This window comes from Mustela lutreola, chromosome 1 (assembly GCF_030435805.1).
Source record: "Mustela lutreola isolate mMusLut2 chromosome 1, mMusLut2.pri, whole genome shotgun sequence".
Lineage (NCBI taxonomy): Eukaryota > Metazoa > Chordata > Mammalia > Carnivora > Mustelidae > Mustela > Mustela lutreola.
In genome coordinates this window covers 56,045,124-56,069,943 of record NC_081290.1, presented here as the reverse complement: position 1 = coordinate 56,069,943, position 24,820 = coordinate 56,045,124, and the positions used below count along the sequence as shown (strand labels likewise).

General features: G+C 39.9%; 1 protein-coding gene across 11 annotated transcripts in view; it reads right to left on the bottom strand.

The window, feature by feature from the left end:
• Positions 1 to 24,820, bottom strand: part of LDB2 (LIM domain binding 2) — a 372,947-nt gene that overhangs the window by 204,886 nt on the left and 143,241 nt on the right. The gene's annotated exons all lie outside the window — the stretch shown is intronic.

Below are 24,820 nucleotides of genomic sequence, written 5' to 3'. Positions count from 1 at the left end.
CAGATGGCAAAAGAGAGGCACAGAGAATGACTTGCCAATAGCACTGCTGGATAATGGGATCAACTAAGATTCCAACCCACACTCAAACGTCATGCTTCATTGCCTCTCAGCTAAAAACAGAATTGAATTAGATGTTCTCACAGGATCCCTGAGCTCTTGTGTTCCATGATTCTATTATGCAGCAAAAATATCTATTAAACAGAAAATTTTAAAATTTTAAACTCTTTGAGGAATTAGTCAACCTTTATGATGCAGATCAAATGTCACCTCCTCTTTACCCAGGTATATATGCCAGTATATCCTAAGAGAGATGAGTAGTGCCTTCAGTCCTGGCTTTGGCACCCAATATACCACATGGTACTACTGTTAGCTTCTCTTCTGGCCAACAGCATGACTTGCTCATCTTTGTGTGACCCCAGAAACTGTAACATAATAGGGGCTCAATAAATATTCCATTTATTTTTTAAAGATTTTATTTATTTATTTGACAAAGAGAGAGATCACAAGTAGGCAGAGAGGCAGGCAGAGAGAGAGAGAGAGGAGGAAGCAGGCTTCTCACTGAGCAGAGAGCCCAATACAGGACTCGATCCCAGGACCCTGAGATCATACCTGAGCTGAAGGCAGAGGCTGAACCCACTGAGCCACCCAAGCATCCCTCCATTTATTTTTAAGTATTTATTTAATAACATAAAAGTTGCACAGGTATTAAGAAACCAATTGTTTCTTGCAAGGAAAATTTTAAGAATAAGTTTTTGTAACTGACCTCCATCCCCTGACACCCATGAAGTCACCTCATCTGATGTCCTGAAACCGTCTTCTTGGCCTTATCCTTGCTTGGGCCCTTAAATTTTCTTTTCTCTTGCCTGAAAGGCTCTCCACTTGGATCCTCAAGATCCTTTTATATAGATGTTAAAATGCTAGTGAGTCGGAGTCCTCATGCCCTGCTCCCTCCCCTCTTATTGTCCATGGCATTTTCTACCACCTAAAATGGGACAAATATATCTTCATATAGCCTGCTTTTCCTCCATTCAAATAAAGTTGGAAGCTTTCATCCGTCCATCTATTTGCTAGATCCTCAATGCCCAGAATGGTGTGTAGCACGTTGTAGCCCTTTAAAGATTACATAGATAAATGAATGAATGAGTAAAATATTTCTCATCATACAAACATTGAAAATGTTCCATAAGAAGCTTGTTGTGATCACAGTGAATTTAAATATGAAATATTAAGATAATAACACAAAGTGTATCTCTGGTCAGTTTCCTGGCCTGCAGCTTATTATGAATGTAAATGTTCTTAACAAATATTAAGAAAACTGATAGGATCTGAAGTTCATTCCTTTGTTGTGATGTTTGGGTACAGATGTTCCAACATTAAGAGGCAAGACGAGCAATATGGGTGCATGGGAAGCAGTTCCCCTGGGTTGAGGGGAGGGTTGACTCCCCTCAACCCAGGGGAACTGCTAGCAACTAGATGGTTGTGTTGTTGAAAATCTGCCTACTTGTGATCTCTCTCTGTCAAATAAATAAATAAAATCTTTAAAAAAAAAAAAAAGAGAAAGAAAGAAAAAGAAAATCTGCATCATTCCTCCAGGTCACAAATCCTGTCTCAATCACCTGAGCCTTCAGTGATGGGGCTTGGCAGGCAGAAGGGGCACTTTGCATGCTTACTGAGTGAATAAAGCCACCACTAAACCCAGAGGCTTCCCTCTGGCCCTATTTCAAGTTCCTCATGCTTGGGGTGCACCCTCAGTTGGGTCATAGCAAAGTTGGAAAGCTAAGTCACTTTCTCTGGGAGACTTCCCTCCAGGAATCACATTTATAATCTGTACCTTCTAAGTCAGATTGATGCTTTTTTCAAAAAAAAAAAAAAAAAAAGATTTTATTTATTTATTTGTGGAGCACAAGTGGAAACATGAGTGGTGGGGGAGGTGGGGAGAGACAGATGGAGGACAATCAGGACTGCCCCCCCGCTGAGCAGGGAGCTGATTCAGGATCCCAGGATCATGACCTGAGCTGCCAAAGGCAGGCACTTAAGCTATTGAACCACCCAGGAGCTCTGCAGGATCAATACTTTTTAAATACTCCCGTCCCAATATTTAACAAACCAAAATTATGATGAGGAGGGACTGTGTACAAATCTGAGTTCATTCCCTTCCCAAAATTGTCACTTGAGACTCAAAAATGTTACAGAAATGAATAACTAATGATTGCATAGACAAGCTTCCCTAAGAGGTGGGTGAGCACTTAGGAGGGACTTAACCTAGCCCATGTACGTGCTGTCCTTGTCATTTAGTTCACTTGTAGGTATTGGGATTTTTGAGAGACATAGGAAAGGCAGCCCAGAGATACAAAATGATTTGCAGACGGTGGCACCACATGTCATTGGTAGAAGCAGGAGAAGTTTGAGGTCTGTTTACTCTGCTTCAGAAATCAGAAGCTGATTTTAATAAGGACTTGTCCTGTTCTCTCTTTTTGCAACTGCTCATCCCCATAGAGGAGAAGCAGAACAGCTCCTAGTTTCCTGCTACTCATTCACTGGCATGGACTCCAGTTATTAGTAATGGTAAGCCACTAGTACCTAAAATGTCTAAATGTTTATAGCTCTAGATGGAAGAAATAGATACATAGATGATAGATAGATAAGATAGATAGATTCTATATAATATCTACAGAAAAAGAGAGAGGAAAACTATACAAATGGACAGTGGCTATATCATATACAAGAATAGAACCTTGACCTACAACCTGTAGCAATCTTCCCAGGCTTATCTACAATAAGCCACCCGGGAAGCCAGCCTTCTTTAAGTCAGACAGGAAACCAGATTCTGTCTCTAGTGATAATCTGGAAGGCAAAACAGTAACTTCTCTAATTATCAGTCTAAATTGGCCAGGTCTTGGTTAATAAATAACCAAGCTTCTCTAGATTTTGTTTCCACTTTCAACTTAGGACCAATTAGAGAAGTCAAATATGCACTCCTAACCAATTACATGGGATACCCCATTTCTAGTTAGCCCACCTCCGGCTTCCCCGTGACCACAGCCTCCAATCATGGCATACCTGAAGCCTTCCTGTTTTCCATGTAAAGCTTTCCCATTCCTCTGCCTGCCTGTGAGTCTCTGCCAAAACCAAACTGATGGTGGTTCACTTCCTTCCTGTAGCAGGCTTAAAATAAACAGCCTTTGCTTTTCTCATGTGGTTGGTGTGGTTTATTTATATATATGTATAATTAGTATATGTATTAGTAATATGTAATTAGTCAAGTATCTCTCTGCATACACATACAAATATAAATTCTATATGCATAATATATAATATATAATGACATATATAATATATAATTTATATCTCACATAAGCAATGAATTATTGTTTACTTAATATTTTTCTTTACCTGTATTCTTATAAAGTCTTTAAATTCTATCTTAAAATGAATTTTCACATTGTCGTCTTAAACAGGACAATAGTAATTTTCTAATATGCACCAAAAACAATGCCTATTAAATTAAATCTCTTGCTTCAGTTACTGCCTACTCTTCACATATTACCAGCATTTAGTGTGTGCAACTTAGGCAAATCCTGAGCATAAGAATAGCAACCTTGTGTTTGAACTCAACTCCACTTCTCACCTGCTGTGTGGCCTCAGACGAGTGACGCAACATCTCTGAGTCTTGGGTCGTCACCTGACAGATACCCGTGATAATTCCAAAATTCAAAAAGATTATGGTGAAGATGAAATTCAATGGTATTTATGAATGCACCAGGCATGGGCAGGTGTTCAAGAAATATACTCAGTATTTTAGCAAATGCAAAATAACTGAGAACAAGAAGGAAGAGAAAAAAGTGCAGCCTGAAGAATAAAGTTGCTTGAGTTTGTTCAACTCTAGATGAACATCTGCAGTCTACCATGGGTCAGCTGCACATGATGCAGGAAATGTCCATCCACATTAAGTAAAGTGCTGACAATGAAAAGGTATTGAAACCACCTTAGGTGAATCATAGTATTCCCCACAAGGAAGGCTTTCAGGGGAGAGAGGACCAGCCTATGGTCCTTTACAACCATTCATTACCAGTAACGTGTGTTCAATGGCCACTTAGAGTGTCTTTGAACGCTGCTCAGAACTGAATCAAAGAAAGAAAAAAAAATGCAGCAGATGACAACATAGTCTGGAATCTATCTTTGCCCATTTTCCAGAAAAAAATATTTCTCTCTCAAAAGCCTTAAGTGGCCACTAACAGTGAGAAATCTGCAGCATGGAATTACATATGTACATTATAGGTGTCTGTATATAATTATTTTTTAATGTTTGTGCTAATGTGGGTCAGGCGGTTTTAGAAAAATGGCATAATTAAGGTGTTTACTGGCAAGTTAATAATTATTATTAACTTATTATTAACTATAGTTAATAATTATCATTATCACTGTTAATAAACAATTACAAAGATTAATACATGAATTTAAATAATGGGCAAAGGGGCTCCTTTATCTCTTGGGGTAACTTGGAGGCAGAACCAGGAAGTAAGGTAGATGCTCCCACGGGCACAGATTGTTGATTCATGCTGACTCAATTATCAAATATTGATACAATATCAGGAGGACGCAAAATGACAGACCACCAGAAGATGGAACAACAAGGCTGTGTTACCAGCAGATGCCCCCAGGAGAGGAGCAGGAGGCATTCTATTCTGCAGAAAGGACAAACCAGACTGGCAATGTCCAAACTTGATGTGCAAGACGAAGGGCAGCCTCTATCGAAGGAGCTTGAGTCTAGACGGCGTGGACACCCACCTCTCCCCCAACCAGGAGGAACAGGGCCTGGCAAAAGCATCTGAGATGTGGCTCAGAAACTCTTTGTCCAAGGCTCGCCTTGCCTGATTTTTCTCCTCTATTCTATGTTGTTTCTCAAACATGAGAGAGAATATCTTGCTTTTGAGAGATACCTCCCAGCCACTCACAAAATTGGTCTTTTGCCTTTTTCGATAAGCCTGTCTATTGTCTCGTATCTCCCTCAAACTAACTTTTATCCAGTTCTTCCTGTGCTAACACCAAACATACTAATTTCCAAAGTGCAGTGAAGTCTTCTTCTCTCATTTCTTTTTCCTTCGAAAGTGGAGGCAGATCAAATAATAAATAATGATAAAGTGGAGGCACATCCTACTTAGCTAAATGGACATATAATAGAATGTTAACGTGTAGAAAGAACCTTGGTTGTTATCTGGCCCAGGTTTTACAGATAAATAAATGGGAGGTCAGGAAGCTTTACTGTCTAAACATTCTCAAGCCATCTGATCAGCCCACCGTTGACAGGCTATAACCGTCTTCCTCCATCCTGTGGGAGAGTTGAGAAACGATTTTCCCTGGGCCACTGAGTGCTCTGTGGATTTCTGAAAGTTGTATTTGTTGTTAATTCAGGGAATAAGGAAATGGGATGGGGAGGAAGTAAAAGAAAAGAAGCATGGATAAAACGGGGAAAGAAGGAATAATCGACAGAATCGGTTTCAGTGGAAAAGTAGAGGAAAAACTTGGGGGCTGAGACAGGACAAATGTTTTACAGAAGAAGACATATCAGAGGCGGAACCTTCCCTCAAGAGGCTTAAAGAAGTCAGCTTTTCCAGAAATTTTGCTTTTTAGTATATGACAGGAGAGAAAGCGTGAAAATCAAACAAGAGCAGACAGTATTATTAAGGATCAGGCCAAACATTAATATTAACCTGAAAAATGTCTAAGAGCTCAAAAAGTAGCAAGGGAAAAAAGGAAAAACTATAATTTCATTTTGCTTATATGAATATGTTAATGACAGGCAATGATACATGTATATAATTATCAGGTCTTACTATACAGACTCTAACTACATTCACTATATGATTAACAGTCGATGATATAGTTACAATGTGAGCCTCATTATCACATAGCAGAATAACTAACATGATATGTCCATCTTTCATATGGATGTGATCTTTTTTTAAAATTTTATTTATTTATTTGCCAGAGAGAGAGAGAGAGCGCACAAGCAGGGGAAACAGCAGGCAGAGGGAGAAGCAGGCTCCCCACCGAGCAAGGAACCCAGTGTGGGCTTGATCCCAGGACCCTAGGATCATGACCTGAGCTGAAGGCAGACTGTGATCTCTAGCAGGCTCAGCATGAAAACATCCCAGAATGTCAGTCTCCCTGGATTACCACCAGAATGGCCTTCTTTTGAGGGCAAGGGTCATACCCTGTGCATCTCTGTATCCCTCAACAGGTACACCCAAGGTTTTGGGCAAGATGAGAGCACAATAAACATTTGCTAAAGGACTCAGTGGGAGAAAGTAAGGATCTCACTAACAAAAGAGGGGGAGCAGAAGCTAAAAAGAGATGCTGCAGAACTGTTTGCCCCAGGAACCTGCATATGGATAAAGTAATAAATGCCTGTCAAGAAATCAAAGCCACATTTAAGAACCAAACGAGCTCCCTTTATGATTGGAAGGACTTGGGTCTGGATCTATGGTCCACTAATGCATGAAAGATGGTCCATGTTATTATCAGACCCATCCTGAAACTATGGATGATAAACCCCAGAATTACACAGAAAAGGCAAGAGTCTTTGCCTCACTAAAAAATTTAAGAGCCTCCTTTTTCTTATCGTATTTCTGATTATTTCAGATTTCAAAGCAAACCTCATCCTTCATGTGAAAAACACAAGCCCTCCAGCCCTTTCTGCTCATGCTGCAAATTATGCTTCTCATATTAAAAGAGGCTTTATAAATTCAGCCTTTATTTACCCCATTATTTATCAGAAGGCCACACTGTTTAAGGATAACACGTATTGGCTTACAGAGGATCGGCCAAAGTCCCAGAGCTGTCTTACATGAAATTCCGTCCAAAATTCAAGTTTAAAACTAACCGTTTTCTCTTTGAATGGCAACTGAAAGAAAAAATACAACACACACCAGCTTAGCCAGGCAGCAGGAGGAGGAGGAGGGGAATTAGCAAATCTCTGAAAAATAAAGCTGCATAATCTGCTATATTTCAGCCTGCCTTTATCCTCCAAATCCCCCATCTTTGTTTAAGCTACAAACGGACTCTATAAAAATCAGCTCGCTGGCCTCCCCTATTATACACCTCCCTGCACAAATCAAATGAAGCCTTGCCTGAAAAGCTGATAAAAAAAAATAAAAAAAAAAAAAAAGACACCACCACCCGACACATGAGCAAGCCGATGTATTTAAAAAGTGGTTATCATTTCTAATTCCTTCCTTTCTCTCTGGAGATGAGAACATCCTTCAGAGGGGCACGCAAAACTCTGGCACAGAGCACACGTCACCCCTGCATTTGTTTCGAATGGGGATTTTCTAAAATCGCCACCACACCAAATGTTTCATCATTAGCATCGATTTTTAGCACCTTGGGAGGGAAGGGAACAGTTGCGGTGTAACTGTTTAACATCAGGGCAGAACCGGGATCTCATCCTGGCATTTGTTCTAAAGATTCGGTTTTTCCTGGAGAAAAGCCTTCTGAACGCTGACAACGGCCCTGGTGTGCCCCTTCCAGGTACTTAGGTCTGTCCTGTCTCGTTTTGCTTGCGTTTTTATTTGTAATGAACTCTCAGTTCTGGCCAGCAACGTCAGAAACACATGGCTTTCTCGTTGTGGCTCTCTTCCAGATCACTGGCTAGTGGGGGATCCTGAAAGGCTCAGCATCCACATGTGTCCTAGCACCACTTTACAGGTCCCCAGCCCAAACCTCAGTGCCCCTTGGCCCTGCCCCACGGCACTAGAAATCTTCGCTTCACTGTCAAGATCACAGGTACAAGTACATATGTCTACTCTTTGACTGATGCGGACCGCACCTGTGACACTGGGAATTCCACAAGGAACGTTACCCACTTCCACAAGGAATGTTACCCATTTTTTAATCTTCCATGCCTGCCCCAGAGAGCAAGGCATGAGAAAATCAATAACTGCACCACTTAGCACATTATAGATTTTTTGTGATAATGATATCAGTTAATATTTACAGAGTCTGTGCTAGAAACCAAGCATTTCACACCCACCTTCTCACGTGTCCTCCCCCGAACTCTACCATCTTCTTATTTTTTAGATGAGAAATGGAAGCTTAGAGAGGCTAAGTCACTTGCCCAGATTTTAAATCATAGGATAGAATCAGGGTTTAAATTCACTTCAGAGCACAAGGATCTGACCCAGTAGATTCATCTCCTCTCGTAGCTACTACCTACACTGGGCCAAGAAATGATCGGGATAAGACTGTCATGTCTCATTCATCACTGTAATTCCCAGTACCAGGTACTAAGCTCCTTGTTCTGACACATTCCTAGGACATGAAACTACCCTGTTCTGCTAAGTATTACTTCTGTTATCCCCACTGACTATCAGGAGCACGGCCACCCAGACGGCTAGCGAGTTCTCCAAGGCCGTATGGAACGTGAGAAGCAGAGTTTAGTTTAGACTCCTGTTTGTTGAACAGAAAGTTTTCTCGGTGCTTCCACAGAGGAATTGGAATTAGAGGAAAAATAAAAACTTGGGGAGAAAACAAATAAGGGAATTACTCTTGGCCACCAAAAGTCATCAAATAGAAATATGGGAAAGGATATACATAGGAGAAGGAAGAGGAGGTCAAAGAAAACAGTATGCTGGGCTCAAAGCCGGGACTCAAGGAGGCATTTGTTGCACTAGAGTGGAATGAAATGAAATGAAAAGACAAAACCAGCTTTGCACTTGGCACAAGGCTATCCCAATTTCTGGCATATAGTTTTACTCATTGTCATGGACTGAATTCATATAGCTCTAACCAGGGCCTCATCATTATCAATGTGATGATATTTGGAGATGGGGTTTCAGGGAAGTAATTAGGATTAGAAGAGATTGTGAGGATGGAGACATAGAGGAATCAGTGCCCTTATAAGAAGAGGCACCAGACAGTTTGTTGGCCCCTCCCCTCCAACTGTGTACATACAAAGAAGAGGTCATGTGAGCATAGAGCAAGATGGTAGCCACCTATGCGCTAGGAGAAAAGCTCTCACCAGGAAGCAAACTAGCCAGACCCTTGATCTTGGACAGTCTAGCTTCCAGAACTGTGAGAAAATCCATTTCTGTTGTTTAAGGAACCAGTCTGTAAGTATTTTATTATGGTGGCCCGAGCTGAGTAATAATGTATTCATACTTTCCTAAAATGTCTTTGGGTCCCTCTTCAGCATGCTTCAGTTTCTAAATCCCTTGGTCTGACCTAGACTGTCTTCAGCTAGCAACATTCCTCGAAAATTTTTTCTGCCCATCTGGTCCGCCTGCTTCTATCTTAAAGCAGTTACTTTAGGAAAGCAAACCAGTACAAATCCAAACCTATCTGAGGCAAATCCAACTTCTTTTTCAAAATGCACCCAGTTGGCCTTTCAAGCTGTGGGTGAGATTCTAAGAATGTCCCAACAGGAATTCAGAGGCCTTGCCTTGACAAGCGGATCTGTTCCTCCAAAGCAATTTTGTGTAAACAATTTAGCCTATCAATCTCAAGTTGCTCAGATTCCAATCTGTCTTATTATGGATTTGAACCTGCTGCACAGAGAAAAAAAAGTCTCCCTCCCTAAAGAACTGTTATTTGAAACACCCAGCTTTATGATTTTCACCCCCCAGCTCTGCCTTTTCAAAGGAGCTTGGGACTTGGTTGGAGCTTTCTTTTATAAATGAAATACAATTATTACTTATGCATTTCACCACATCCTAAAATGCCAAAGGACAATACTATGGCACTCACAATAACAATACCTTCCTTTTTATCCCCTGCAGAGCTTCAAACGTTACTTCATTAGTGTGGATTTGATCACAACGCTCTTTGCCACCATAGCGTGTATTCTGGAGCCGAAGGAAGCTGCAAATGCTGGATAATGTATGATTATTAACCTACATCAAGCAAATCACAGTGGCTCAGTATACTGTTTTTCCTCCCAATTCAGTCCCTCATTAATAACTTTAATTATTATGCATGGATAGAATAGGATTTATATAGTTCAGAAGCCTGAAATGGCCACGGCAAATGCATTACCATCTCCAGCTATAGTTCTATACAAAAGTCAAATCGGAAAATGTGAGAAATTGCCTAATACAGAAAGTTGTATTTTGATAGAGAAAGCCAAGATGGTTTCTCATCTCTTTGGACGAATCCACACATCTGAAGTCTCAGCTGTTAAGGGACAAGGATGAGGGGTGGGGGTGTGCAGTGGAAAGCAGGAGGCATTCTTCCCTGAAAGGGGCTTTGGCAATAAAGCAAAACCAGTGTAAGTTAAAAATGAGCACTCTGCTCTTTCAAAACCAGATTATGCAAATCCATCCGATGTCCACCTAGCTACTGTTTTCCTGCACTGGCTGACTTTATAAGGCTGGGGAGAAAGGCATGGGGGTGTTCACAATCCTCGAGGCTAGAGGCTGAGGTTCCAGGAATCACAGTGGGGGAAACCACACTTGACTAAAACTGGACACACGTTTTTTTAAATTTATTTATTTGTTTTGTTTTGGTTTTAAGATTTTATTTATTTACTTACTTATTCATTAATTTATTTTGATTTATTTGACATGGTACACAAACTACCTTAGTCATCAAGGCAATAATTAATTTCATTCTGATGTTGCCTAATTATCATGTTTACTTTTCACATTATCATCACTTATTGTCTTATTTTTTAAAAATATTATTAGTGGAAACAGATAAATAAAAATCTAAGTCAGGGAAGCTATCTGGGAGAGATAAAGCTACAGTAGACAAGGCATTTTTTTTTAGGGATGCACCCTGGCACAGCGAAAGAGAGGAGGGTTTGGATTTGGGAGGAAAAAACCCCCTAACAATCTGAGTTCAATTTTTTTTTTTTTAAAGATTTTATTTATTTATTTGACAGAGAGAAATCACAAGTAGACGGAGAGGCAGGCAGAGCGAGAGAGAGGGAAGCAGGCTCCTGCTGAGCAGAGAGCCCGATGCGGGACCGATCCCAGGACTCTGAGATCATGACCTGAGCCGAAGGCAGCGGCTTAACCCACTGAGCCACCCAGGCGCCCCTGAGTTCAATTTTTGACACAAAATTTCTCTTAACAGGCCCTCTAAGACCTGTTAGATCTTCCCCTTCTTCCCACTATGTCGGTGTCAGGGGACACTCATCTGATAAATGAAAATAATAATAATCACCTTTTTAGAGTCCTTCAGCAGATTAGATAGAAGAGATGGATTGTGTGATATTCCTAGTCTAGTTTGGGACTCATAGTCGTTCTCCTTAAGTGGCTATAATACTCACGACGATGGCAAAAAAAAAAAAATGGCTCATTGTGTCTTAACCTTTGCAGCAAGATATTTGAAAGTTCACACACTGAGGCAATTCATCTAACAGCTACGTATTTAATTCTGTTGTTTATGTGAATGAGAGAATGAACGAATGAATGAAAATTTAAGAAATAGGCCAACATGACTGATCACTAAAAATTTCAGAAGTTGAAGCTCTGCTCCCTAGAACAGTACATGGTGTTCAAAATTTGTGGTAGGGGACGAAATGGAGCTTTATCAAAGAGGATTCCCAAACACACATTGCTGCACCATTGCCTGCCATTACCTGGCCTTCCACCCTCACTTCCAGCTACCCGGAAATGTTCATCAGCCCACGGCGCTCTCCGGACCCACCCCTTTCCCTCTCTGCCATCACAGGTACCCCTCCTCTCCTGCCTTCCCTCTGGCTATTGCCCACATCCAAGAAACCCTGACTTTTCCGCCATTTCTCACCAAACCCGAGGAAGATCCGGTTCCTGTCTTCTAAGGACTCAGGTTGTAATGCAAAAATGCTATAACTTGGGTATCCCCCCCCAAAAGAAGATGTAAACAGCCAACATTCCTCAAATTTGGGGGTTGATTACTATCTAGGTGGGACATCAAACTGTGAGTGCCTGCTCCTATCAAGGCACCTTGTATTTTGTGTTCTATCTCATCTTCCTCTCTTGCACCACTCTGCCCAAGGTCCCCTGACATTGATGTGGTAGAGAGATGGGGAGAGGGAGATCTAAAGGGTCCTGGAGGGCCAGTAAAAAGAAGCGCTATCATCCATGGAGCTGGTCCTGGAGACAGGTGTAGGCATCATGCCATAGCCTCCGAGTAGCCCGTATATGTCCAACAACAACAGCCATGGCAGATGGAGGCCTGCCCCAGCCTCCTGCTTCTTGTCCACAGCTCCCTCTTCCCTCCCACTCTCTGGGACCCTGAACCTCAGCTCTAGGCAACCATGGCCACTCTATCTACCTGCTCCCTCTGGCTCTCAGTCAAAAGCATTTCACAGACTCCAACTCCCTTGCCTCGTTCACCAACATGCACTCTTCTCTACCCTTCCAGCCCTCTCAGGGGACTACCAAAAAAAAAAAAGGGCAATAAAGTAAAAACCTTTCCAAACAGAAAAATTAATCTTCACCACACAGCTCTCCTGAGTTTGTCCCCTCAAGAAGCAAGAGTGAAATCTTCACGTTATCTATTTGTGTAAATTTTTTTTTAAAGATTTATTTATTTATTTGACAGAGAGAAATCACAAGTAGATGGAGAGGCAGGCAGAGAGAGAGGAAGAAGCAGGCTCCCCGCCGAGCAGAGAGCCCGATACGGGACTCGATCCCAGGACCCTGGGATCACGACCTGAGCCAAAGGCAGCGGCTTTAACCCACTGAGCCACCCAGGCGTCCCTATTTGTGTAAATTTTTAAAGGCTCTTCCCACCCTCAACTTTGACTCGATTCTTTTATCCAATACTTAATCTATTATTTCTGCAGCCCTTTCAATGGCATAAATATAGCACAGGGCAGAAGAAGATATTAATACCTTCATTAGAAAACAATAGAGAAATATATTTACCTAAGTAGAGGGGAACCTGGGAACCACAGAATCTTCTTGAATGCATAATATCAAACTGTACAGCTTTGAAAATATATTTCTGTCATATATTCGGACCTTCAGATTCTGAAGTGTTGACAGTTTGTTCTTCAATTTATTAAGGAAACAAACAAAACTCTATAACTTGCCTCCTTTTGTTTTTAGGAACTAACATTAAATGTGGTAGAAATTCATATCAGTAAAGATCTCTACACAAAAACATTTACTATCAAATATTTAAATTTAAATAATTGTCAAATGTTTCTCTGGCATCTTAATTTTTATTTAATCTCCCATAAAATTATGTTAACCAATGTATACTTAGTTTTAAATATAAATATTGGCAATATGGATATCTTTATGTATATAAATACAGTGAGTAGGAATAGAAATTTAAAATATATTTCCTGTAATAATAATTAGTACTGTTGGGTATACAGGAAAATGTATATATTTTCCTTATCTACTTTGGACGTGAGTTCAAATTGATATAAACTTTAAGGAACAAAATTTGGCCATTCCTATTAAAAGTCTTTAAATACAAAAATTCTTTTTGAAGATTTTATTTATTTATTCGAGAGAGAAAGAATAAGAGAGAGCATGAGAAGTGGGAGGGTCAGAGGGAGAAGCAGATTCCCTGCCGAACAGGGAGCTTGATGTGGGACTCGATCCCGGGACCCCAGGATCATGACCTGAGCCGAAGTCAGTGGCTTAACCAACTGAGCCACCCAGGCATCCCTAAATACAAAAATATTTTTTAAATTTATACTTTTATCCAGTAGTTTTTGTTTTGTGAGTTTATTCTAAAGAAAAGAATAGATTTGTTCACAAAGATTTAATGAGGGGATGTTCATTCAGACACAATGAACAGCAGCACAGAAAAAATTAAACTAAATATTCAAAACAGAAGATCAGCTAACTATGTAAAGTTTGTTGATAAAATAGAATAGTACACAGGCACTTAAAGGGATATTGTAAAAGAAAATTGTATGACAAAAGATGCTGATTATATATTGAGTGAGGATAAGAGCAGCTTAGAGAATGCATACGGATGGTCCTAGTTTTCTAAAACAAAACAAAACAATAAAAAATTTGAATATGGGAAGAAAAGATCACAGCTATATAAGCCAAATACTAAGTGATTTGTCTCTGAGCTACGGATAATTCTATTTTCTTTTTTTTTTCTTTCTTTTTTCTTCTTTTTCCTCTTCTGTATTTTTAAATTGTCCTCAAAGAGCATATATCACTGATTTTTTTAAACAAATTTATATTTCTCTAGGAAGAGACTTTAGAATAGGATTTATGTCTTCGGGGCATTCAATGACACTTATAGACAACTGGTTCCTCGAGTCATTTCAATGAGTTTTATTTAATGCCAAATTACATCCAGCTTAGGTTAACAGTTAAGTTTAGTAGTTACAGTGATGGGTAAGGAGTCAAAATATAGGACTTAGGGCTCCATATAGAATATCCAAAGAGTGGTATAAGCATCTGGTGCGGTCAGTTGTTTGGGATGGATCTGTAAATGCGACAATGTAACAAATTCTGGAACCTACCAGCTGTGTCATCGTACACCACCGATCCTCACCAAAGTCCCCACTACCAAAACTTTTGTCATTGTGACACCGAAATAATGACAATATGGTTATATTTGTTTGTTTAATGATAAAGCATGCAGAGAGTTGTGAACAATTTAAATTATTTTTCCGCAAACTTCTTTGCCCAAAACTCGAAGTGATCACCTGGCTTCGATGACTTTTGGAGTTTATTTCTACAATACATAAAATTAATTTCTATTTAGCTACACAAAAAAAATCCAGATTTACTACGTCAAATGGAAAGACATGCTTTTACTTTCACACTGTCTATGAAGGCTTTTAAGGCTACCAGAGGTGTCCTCAGCGGGACGTGAAAATCTGGTTCATATGTATTAAGTACAAGGAGACAGAGAACATTTGGCAAATTATTGAACAAATGTTAGGAGTGTTAAGTGTAGAATGAATGAATATGCGAATAGATGAAATAACATTTGCAGTCCCATATTGAATAAATTCTTATCATGGATTGTTTACCCGTAGTTTATGCAAATCTTCCCAACTCACACTGGCTGATATTTCTAGTAATTTGGGGTCCTTTGATGTAGAGGACAGCTAGAAATTCTGAGCCCAATTATTCCAAGTTGGAAAATCTCCATCATTTTAAATATCTGTTCAAAAATCTTTGTGATAAAAGAAGAAATAAAAAGTTAATTTAAAAAAACTGAAGAAAGGGAGAAAGATTGAAAGAAAGAGACTGTCTTCCAATTCCCCTAAGTGGAATTTTCAGCTGGGTTTTTCTTTAACTAAACCAATCTAGGAACCCTCGAAATCATCTTCCTTCAGAATCTTGAATCTTGACCCACCCCCATCAGTTTCTGAAATTCATTTCGATGATTTAAAGATTTTAAAATTTTCTTTTGCACGTAATTTTTTTGGAGGAGTATGCAGTGAGTACAATGAAGAAGAGGGAAAAAGGGGTAAGTTGTTATGGCTTTATTTTATTTTATTTGTATTATTTTTAGTTGTTACAGTTTTACACTACCCGAAAGCAACTTCTCTTTTAATGAAGTAGATTGCATTTTATACCGGAACTCAAATGTCTGTACTTTTAAAAACTATAAATAAAATGCATTGTCAAGCATGTGTTTACTTGTTGGATGATAGGAGGGAGGTTCCTCAAATATGAAATAAAGCAATCACGCAATAACGTGGTTCAGTTTATATATAAATGGAACAATATAAAATTTAAAACTTAGAATTCGAGATTGGAAAGAGTCACCACAGATTTTATTGCAAGACCTCAAGGACTATTTCTTGGTTTCGTCGTATGAGCACTCAACTATGATATCTCCATTTGAAAGAAATCCGGCTTTGTTTTTGATTCCTAAGAGACCGCTTCCATCATTTCTTTCCTGCAGATGCCTAACTGTTTAAATTCTTCTTTCATGTGGTTGCGTTTGCTTGTGTTCCCAGCTGACACTGCCCTAAACAGGCCACTCGTGAGCCTTGGAGGTCTGTAGGTGTCTATCAGGAGGCATTCTCTGGCAACAGTTGCTTAGCTACATTGCAGATCTTTTGTTCTTTGCCCATGGATCGATCCCACCAGGCCTCCAATAGTGTGAACTGTTCTTTTGATTGTCCCTCCACATCCTTTGCCCTGCCTGCTGCTAAAATCAGCATGCCAGGTACTAACTCACGAACTTTCTGTGTCGTTCTGATTTTTGTCTCATGCTAATGTGATACCTGTCTAATATAATTCATGGACTTCTGGGGCATACCCACTCCTTGGGCTTCTCTTTGTCGTTGGATAACTGTGCTCAAGATGACTTTTCATCAATGTGTATGAAAACGTATTTTTCTTCTACACTAAGTGACACAATTATTCTGCCTATCTAGATTCCTTACTCTGCCCTACAGGCATATTTTCATTCATAGTTTGACAGACTTTTCAATTCTAATGACTACTTGGCCTATTTCCTTTATGTAATCCATGAAATCTTAGGCATACTTAAAAAATTTTTATCTCCCATATCATAAATGTAACTTTCAGAAATGAGACCAAAATGCAGAGCTCAACTCAGAAATATATGACCAGGAAAGACTTCTCCCAATCAAAAATGCTACTTATGGACCTAAATCAAGCATTTATAAAAACTGCACAAATTTTCTCAAGTAATCAGGATCAAACACATAATTTGATAATTGATAGTAGTTATAGTCAAATTTTACAAATTCTTAGTTCTGATTCAGATACACAGTGTTACAGGACTTTTGTCACCTCCAGGGATGGCGAGCCCTGCCTCTCATTCCGAGGCAGACCATTTTCATGTCGGACCACTGGTTTTTTGAAAGATCTTCCTTTTAAAGCATGACAGCCTATCAGCATGTTACTTTCATCACTCCCAACTAGTTCTGGTTTATTCATTGAACAAATACTATTCAGTGCCCACTGTAGTGTCAGGTGAAGTATTAGGTATTGGAGAGCAGAGATGAAAAGACTATAATCACTGTCTGAAGACATGTGTGATGAGATCCCACGTGAGCCTCACGTAAATAGATAACCGTGAACGACGGGAGCTCCGCCATGACAGATGAATGCACTCCATAGCGCAAGCACAGAGAGCAGAGACCATCAGTCCTCCAGGGAGAGCTAAGGAGAGAGGTTGGAGGTAAAGAGTGAAAACTGGCTCATTCTATCCTCAGTCTAAAACTTCTTCGCCTTGTCTGCCTGATGGATGCATAGCAACCCTTGTGTTTACTTTAATTTGTCTCTTCTCCTAGGTACATTTACTTTCCTAGATTTTGTTCACCCTTTATCACTTCCTCAGAGAGGTTTAGCTTGACCTGCCTTCTACTGCCCCCTCTGGAGAGACTGGTTCAAGCCCCCACTTGCTCCCATGGTATCCTGTATACTCTGCATGTACCACTTATCACCACTGAAATTAACGACTAATGAATGTATCTCCATTTTGTTAACTGTCTATCCCTTGAGACTCTAAAGTCTAAATCATCTAAAATTATCTAGATTCTAAAGTCCCGCTTATAAACCTTGTGAAAGAAAGCAGGTACCATGGCTGTCTCACTGACCGCATCTTCAGAGGAAGAGCAGATTGAAGGACACAGAGGAACACATTTGTTAAGCAAACACACGAACGGTTAAGTGCACTGTTTCCTACACAATGCGAAGGTTTGGTGTCCTTTTACCTACAACAAGCTCTGGCTGGCGTAATGTGTAGTTAACAGAATTGAACTTATGTTCACAGGTTTGTCCATCCTGCTTCTAGATCCATGGGAGGAGAGGCCGCCAGAAAATGGCATTTTATAATCATAGATGGCTAAGGATTTGGAATTCTCTGTCAGAAAGGGTGGAGGAGAAACAACTGTCCCAAGGCCCTGAAGGGCAGTAACTACAGAGAGAGGATTCGGAACTCCACGTGGTCAGGCCCACTCCTCCCTTATTGACTAGTGAATACATTAAAAAGTAAAGGACATGGGGCGCCTGGGTGGCTCAGTGGGTTGGGCCGCTGCCTTCGGCTCAGGTCATGATCTCAGGGTCCTGGGATTGAGTCCCGCATTGGGCTCTCTGCTCGGCGGGGAGCCTGCTTCCTCTTCTCTCTCTCTCTGCCTGCCTCTCTGCCTACTTGTGATCTCTCTCTCTGTCAAATAAATAAACAAAATCTTAAATAAATAAATAAATAAATAAATAAAGAGTAAAGGACAGGAGGGCCTGGGTGGCTCAGTGGATTAAAGCCTCTGCCTTCGGCTCAGATCATGATCCCAGGGTCCTGGGATCGAGCCCCACATCAGGCTCTCCACTCAGCGGGGAGTCTGCTTCCTCCTCTCTCTCTCTCTGCCTGCCTCTCTGCCTACTTGTGATCTCTGTCTGTCAAATAAATAAACAAAATCTTAAAAAAAAAAAAAGTAAAGGACACTCATGGAATTTGACAGTCCACATCCTATTTTTTATCTGTCTCATGTGCTCAAAACCCAACAGTCTTTTGAAAACCATGGAGAAGCTCCTTAAAGTCAAACCAAATCATTGATCATTTCCCCCCAAATACTTTCTTTGCCTCCCTTGGGATGGGCTTCTTTCACTCTGTTCCTTCCTCATTGACCCCTCACCTTTATCTCTGCCCACCCAAATGCTACACATTGTCTCTGCCATGCCTACCAACCCTTGCCCCTCTGCCAACAGGAAATAATTTCTCTTCTTGGGCTTCACTGGGCACTTTCCACTTGTTTGATGACGCTCGTCAGGAGGTCTTATATCGTAACTATGTACTTGTCTCATGTGCGTGGTAGGTAGATGCTAGGACGATCCCCAAGATACCACTCCCCAGTGTACACACCCTACATAATCCCCTCTGCTTGAGTGTGAGAAAGACATGTGACTGGGGTGAGGTACCACTTCATAACATGTTATATTAAATGGCAGAAGGACTGTGCAAATGTAAAGTCTCTAAGCAGATGAATTTTGTGTTCATCAAAAGGGAGAATGATGTCACTATGGGCCTTACCTGATTGGGTAAGCCCTTAAAGTCAGAGAGATTTGAAGAATTCTCTTGGCCTTGCAAGCATAAGGTGCCATGTTGTGCAAGGGACCACATGCCAAAAAAGAGTGGGAGGCTTCTAGGAGCTGAAAACATTCTCTAGTTAACAGCAAACAAGAAGGTAGGAACTTCCATCCTACCACTGCAATAAACTGAATTTTGTCAGCAACCCTGAGACTTAGATGGGACCATTGTCCCAAGTGACACCTTGAGTTCAGTGCTGTGAGACTCCGCACAGAGAATCCAGTTAACTAGTGCCTGGACTCCTAACCCACAGAAATTGTGAAATAATAAATGTATGTTGATCTAAGTGCCACATTTGTGGCAATTTGATATGCTGCAATAGAAAACTAGAACACTCATCAGGTAGGTTGCCTCCAATATTCTGTACATAATTACACTCAATGAATTTGTTGAGCCTTCCTATTATACTTGAATCCAAGAGATTCCAAAGACGATTCAAAGAACAAAATTATATATGTCCCCAGAAACCATGTGACTAACCAGCTGGATTCCCTTGCACAAGTCAAAGCCAAGTCAGCTTCTTGGTATGTTATCTATAATAGTCATTATAATAATTACTTCCTGTTGATAAACTTCCATGTACTGGGGACTGTATATATATTATTTGCAAATACCATTATATCACTGCCAGAGAGGTATTATGTTCATTTTACAGATGAAAACAGTGAGGTTCATAGGAAAGGTCAGAGACCTTAGATATAACAATCAAGGTCACGTGGTTATTGCAGGACAACATTAATATTTGAAGCTTCTCTGTCTGCAACCTGGGTTATTTCTCTTTAAAGTGAGGGGTTATTTTGTTACTATAAAGTCCTCTTTAATCAGATCATCCTGGAAGCACAGCCTGAGTGTGCAGTTCGCATAGCACAAGGCAAAGAGAGGGCCCTTCTCCCTCGCACCTCAGAAGTGAGTCACATCTGAGTTCTGGCGCTGTAAACGTGTGCAGTCGGAGACAATGACAGAGACCCAGAGCCCAGGCAGGGAGATTGCATGGGTTTAAGAACTCATTTATTTAGAACAGTGGAAAAGGAAGTCAAGCGTGAACTTCTGAGCTTCAAAGATATTCTCAAGGCCCATTTGGGAATAAGCATAAATCTTCAAATTTATCCAAAGTTTAGCAAATTCACAATGACAAATGTAACAGTTCCTCTAAATGGAAGTTCATCTCTTGGCAGTTTTGAAGGCTTGGAGAAAATGCCAGCAACAAGGACTTGGAAGGAAATAAATCTTTAGATTCCCTGAAAACATAGATAGTTATTATGGAAGACATATGGAGGACCCCATACTGCGTTGAAAAAGAAAATTTATAAATGTCAGCTTCGTAGCGGCGATGTTGGAAGGATTTAAGCAATCTACACTTAACTATGATGAGAAAAATATGCTGGGGGAACGCTTTTGCCATGAAGAACTAATTATTCTTAACCTGTGCTGTTTCTGGGAGGAACCGATGAGAGAGAGACAGAAGGCTCCAGAATCCAGAACAAGGAATTAGAATTTCTTTTCACCCAACAGATAACATTTAAACATCTTCTACTGTTTAAAAAAAAAGTTGCTGAGAAGCAGGATGGTAAGGACCACAATATGGGTGTCTAAGGCAGGAGAGCTGAGAGTTCTGAGTCTGGAGAGGCCTCATTTCTTCATCTCTACAGTATAAACAGTTAATACAACACCTGCTTCCAGGCGCATAGTGAGGCTGGAGGGAGACACTGCCATCCAGTCTTGCTTACCCAATATTAACCACAGACTTCCTCTCTGTCCCTTACAGCAGCAGGCATGGAGGCTACAGAGAAGAGTAAAACATTGTCCTCTCCCTCTATGAGCTTACAGATGGTTCTGATTTATGAGAGAATTTTATAAACTGCAAAGCATTATCAGAATGCTTGTCATTTTAACTCATTATCCAATCCAGGAGATTACTGCTGGACACATTTGAAAAACATCAACACAAGAATCCACTAAGTATTTAACTTTTCTCTTTTGTTTAATGATATCATAGCAAGAATTACTTATTTGAGAATAAAAATTGGAATCTGTATCTTTTTCAACAAAACCACGGCTAACATTGGAAAGTTTTTGTTTTTATTAATATTACTATTTCCTTTCCAAAAAGAAAGAAGTAATAAATAAAATTGCAATTCAAAACCAGGGAAAGTAGGGAGAGAAAAGGTATCATGAGCACTCCTTGTTTTCCTGGGGAGGGGTCATCTTCCCTTCTCTTCCTGAAGGTTCTGAATGGAGATGGTGCCAATTAAACCATGCCCTGGTTGGGAGCAAAGCCCAGAGCTAAGAATGGGAAGAACAGAGGAAATGCCAACTGTCAAGAGATACAAAGGGATCTCAGGAAAGATACGACAAACATCTAATGAGAAATACACAACTTTTTAGAACTTCCGTAACTAATGTCGATGAGGCAATATTGAAGACGAGCCTGGATTTAATAAATCTTAAAATTTCCACAGCTGGGCCTGCTTGCACAGGGCTGGTGGACCATTTTCTTAAATAAGGCATGGCGCTGGTCTGACACTAGTTTAACAAGGTAATTATCGAGTGAAAAATAGCCGCCGCACTGCTGTGAACCTGAATAATAACTCTCATAATTACTGATTTGGGGGCCCATCTTTTTTAAATAAAAAAAATAGATCTCTAAGTACTAAAGCATTTTATAGGAAATACATGTGGGTACAGTGTCTAGAAGTATGGAGCACTATTAAGGATATAATTAGCAGTTTATTTACATAATCCATCAAACACCATTTATCATTTCTGTCATGGTTCTATTGAAGAGAAGCAAATAAGCACAGGGACTTGAAGGTACTTTACGTAGGGAAGCTTGGAAAAGTTGATTGTGACCAAATTTTGTAAGGCCTAAAAGTTGGACATTCCTAAATACCTCAACTGAAAAGTGAAGCAACATAGCTGACTTTATCAAATGCTTGTATGCTTTCATAAACAGGACACGACACACATTTCCAGAGGAAATTTTACGTGGACAAAAGTAACTTTCAGGTAACTAACTTCCATTTTTGAACAATTTTCACACTTGTCTTAATTCTGAAACACAGACACAAATGGTCATTCTTTCACTGAGAACTACCTGAAATGGTTGATTTTTCCTGGAATGTGAGAGCAGCACAGAGGTATCTTGTGCATCTGTGAAGAAACACCCTCCTGCATATTTCTGACTAGGCTTGCCTCCTAATTCTAATCTGGAAGAACTCTTCTGGTTTTTCTTTGCCCTCAATGTAAACTAACCCATCCTAGCATAGCAAATAATGTATTTTTCAAAGTAAAACACCAACAATAAAATTGTAAATAAGATTATTTAAAGGTAGGATGAAGTCAGACATCGGTACTTCCAGAAAAGTTTGTAAACATAGTATAAAGCTAGGGGCGCCTGGGTGGCACAGTGGGTTAAAGTCTCTGCCTTTGGCTCAGGTCATGATCCCAGGGTCCTGGGATCGAGCTCCCTCCTCTCAGCAGGGAGCCTGCGTCCTCCTCTCTCTGCCTGCCTCTCTGCCTATTTGTGATCTCTGTCTGTCAAATAAATAAATAAAATCTTTTAAAAACTAGTATAAAGTTCTATTTGCTCTAGATAAAATGGAGAACTTGTCTCATAAAAAGGGAGTAGTTTTATTAACATGTTCCCAAGTCCCCTTTCTTACTCTTTCTACAGATCTTCAAAATGATTCTGAACCTCAATTATTGTCAGTTTGAAGTCTTCCTGCGTTATCGAAAAGCCAAAGACACATGTTGCACCATGGAAGTTCTCATCCAAGAGGAGATTAAAGACAGCACCAATTAGGAAAGCACAAACTTCACAAAAATAAATAACTACATCATGATTCTCTTGGACTGATAATAAAAGCAAAATACATGAAAGCACCAAATTCTACAAGCTCCTGAATTCAAATACTCTAACATGACTAACTTGATTAAACAATAAATATTCAAACACACCACAATGGGTGATTTCATCATGGAGACTTTCTTAATGAAATTCACCTGAACATCACTTAATACAGTTGGTAGATAATGCCAATTTAACCCGACCGCAACAAATGCTTTATTTTACTTCACTTGCATAAACAAGGTGCATCTACAACATGAAAACACAACACAAAATTTAAGATTAAGCTATACATTGACTTGTGGGGACGATGCCCCAGATAAGCTCACCCCACTAAACAAGATCACAGATCAGAATTACAAAAGGAAATGCTGCACGCATCTCAGCTTAGCACTGGTTTTCCAAATGTTTTATGTTTAAAAGTCATACCAATATTGCATTTTGAATAGAGTCTAAAAATATAGTGGTAACCATTATTAAGAACAAGTTCATAAACAAAAGCAGAAGGCATCTATTTAAAAAGATCTGGTAAAGGCCTGCAAATAGTAAAGTCCTAGAAACAATAGTTCACCAGATCTTTATCACCTCCAAGACTCGAGATTTTGCTCATTCGTTTTCTTATTGCCAAGGCAGAGAAAGCGGACACATGGAAAGTCCTTGAGAAATGTTAAATAGAAAATAGGCATTTCAACTGAAATTAAATACATTAAGATTCATTCAGGAAGATTCATGTACCTAGTTAACTATTGTTGAGGACTACTTATTCTATGAAATTTGCTGGCACAATTGGACTTAATAGATTGGCAGATTAACCAAGTGGTGCAATTACTATCCCATGGGCCAAAGCACTAAAGGAAAAAAAAAAATCACTCTTGGTATTGTGGGTTTGGTAGATGAGATCTTAATTTGGTGTTTAAAATGTGAGTCTCAAATCTTTGTTCTGTTTGTGGTTAAATTTCCAAATTGCTCTGTGACATTTCTGTTACTTCCTAATACAAAATGAGTTGCTACAACTTGAGATTGTGATGGTGGAAACTTCTTAAAACAGGGGGGAAAGCATAGGTGCAATGATGTGTCTGTGGTCTAAATAATCAAACCGCTTGAGTAATATTTATACTATTGACCAGCACTACGTCATTCATTCAGTCCACAAAAATTTCTGAAAGCCTTATATTTCCAAGGTGTTGTGGCAAGACGTTTTCTGTCATGGCTGTAGAAAATAAAGAGTCTCAGAAGATTAGAAAGAAGTCTTTGCCAGCCTGAGTCTTTTGTCTCTAAAGTATATTTGGTCATTCCCTTCTCAATGCCTCATGGTACTTTGCCAGCCCGACTCTTCCAGTGTTGATGTCATTGCATTAAATTGTGTTGTTTGTATGTCTCTCCCTTGTTTAACTGTAAGCTCCTTTAAGGCAGGCAATCAGGCAGTCACCACACCCATGTGTGTATGCTGAGCACCTGCACAAATGCTGGTGTAGGCAACTGTGGAATGCTTGCAATGGGGACTTTGGATTTAAATTCAGGGAGTCTTCAGCCTGCACTCCCACGCTCTGTTGAGTTGTTTCATTCTATATAGGTGGGGCTGGTGAGTATAGCTGCTGAACACAGAGGTAAGACCACTGTGAATAACAGGGCCAGGTAAATCTTTTAGAAGTTATTTTCATATGATGGGTCATGCTTACATCCCACTGCATCTACTCTGGAATAAACAAGATTTCATATCTGAGAATGGACTGGGTTCTTTCAAATAGGGCTCCCAGATTTAAGAAAGAAAAACACAGGATTTTAGATAAATGACAAATAATTTTAGAGCATAAATATGTCCCAAGCATTGCATTTGTATACTTACATTTTATCTAGCAACCCTATCTTAAAAGGATGAGTAAATTGGAAGTAAAGAGGATTGAGTGAGACATTTCTCAATAATTTTTTGTTGGGCAGAACATTTATTTTCTTCATCCCTCAGATAATAAATACCACCAGCACCACCTG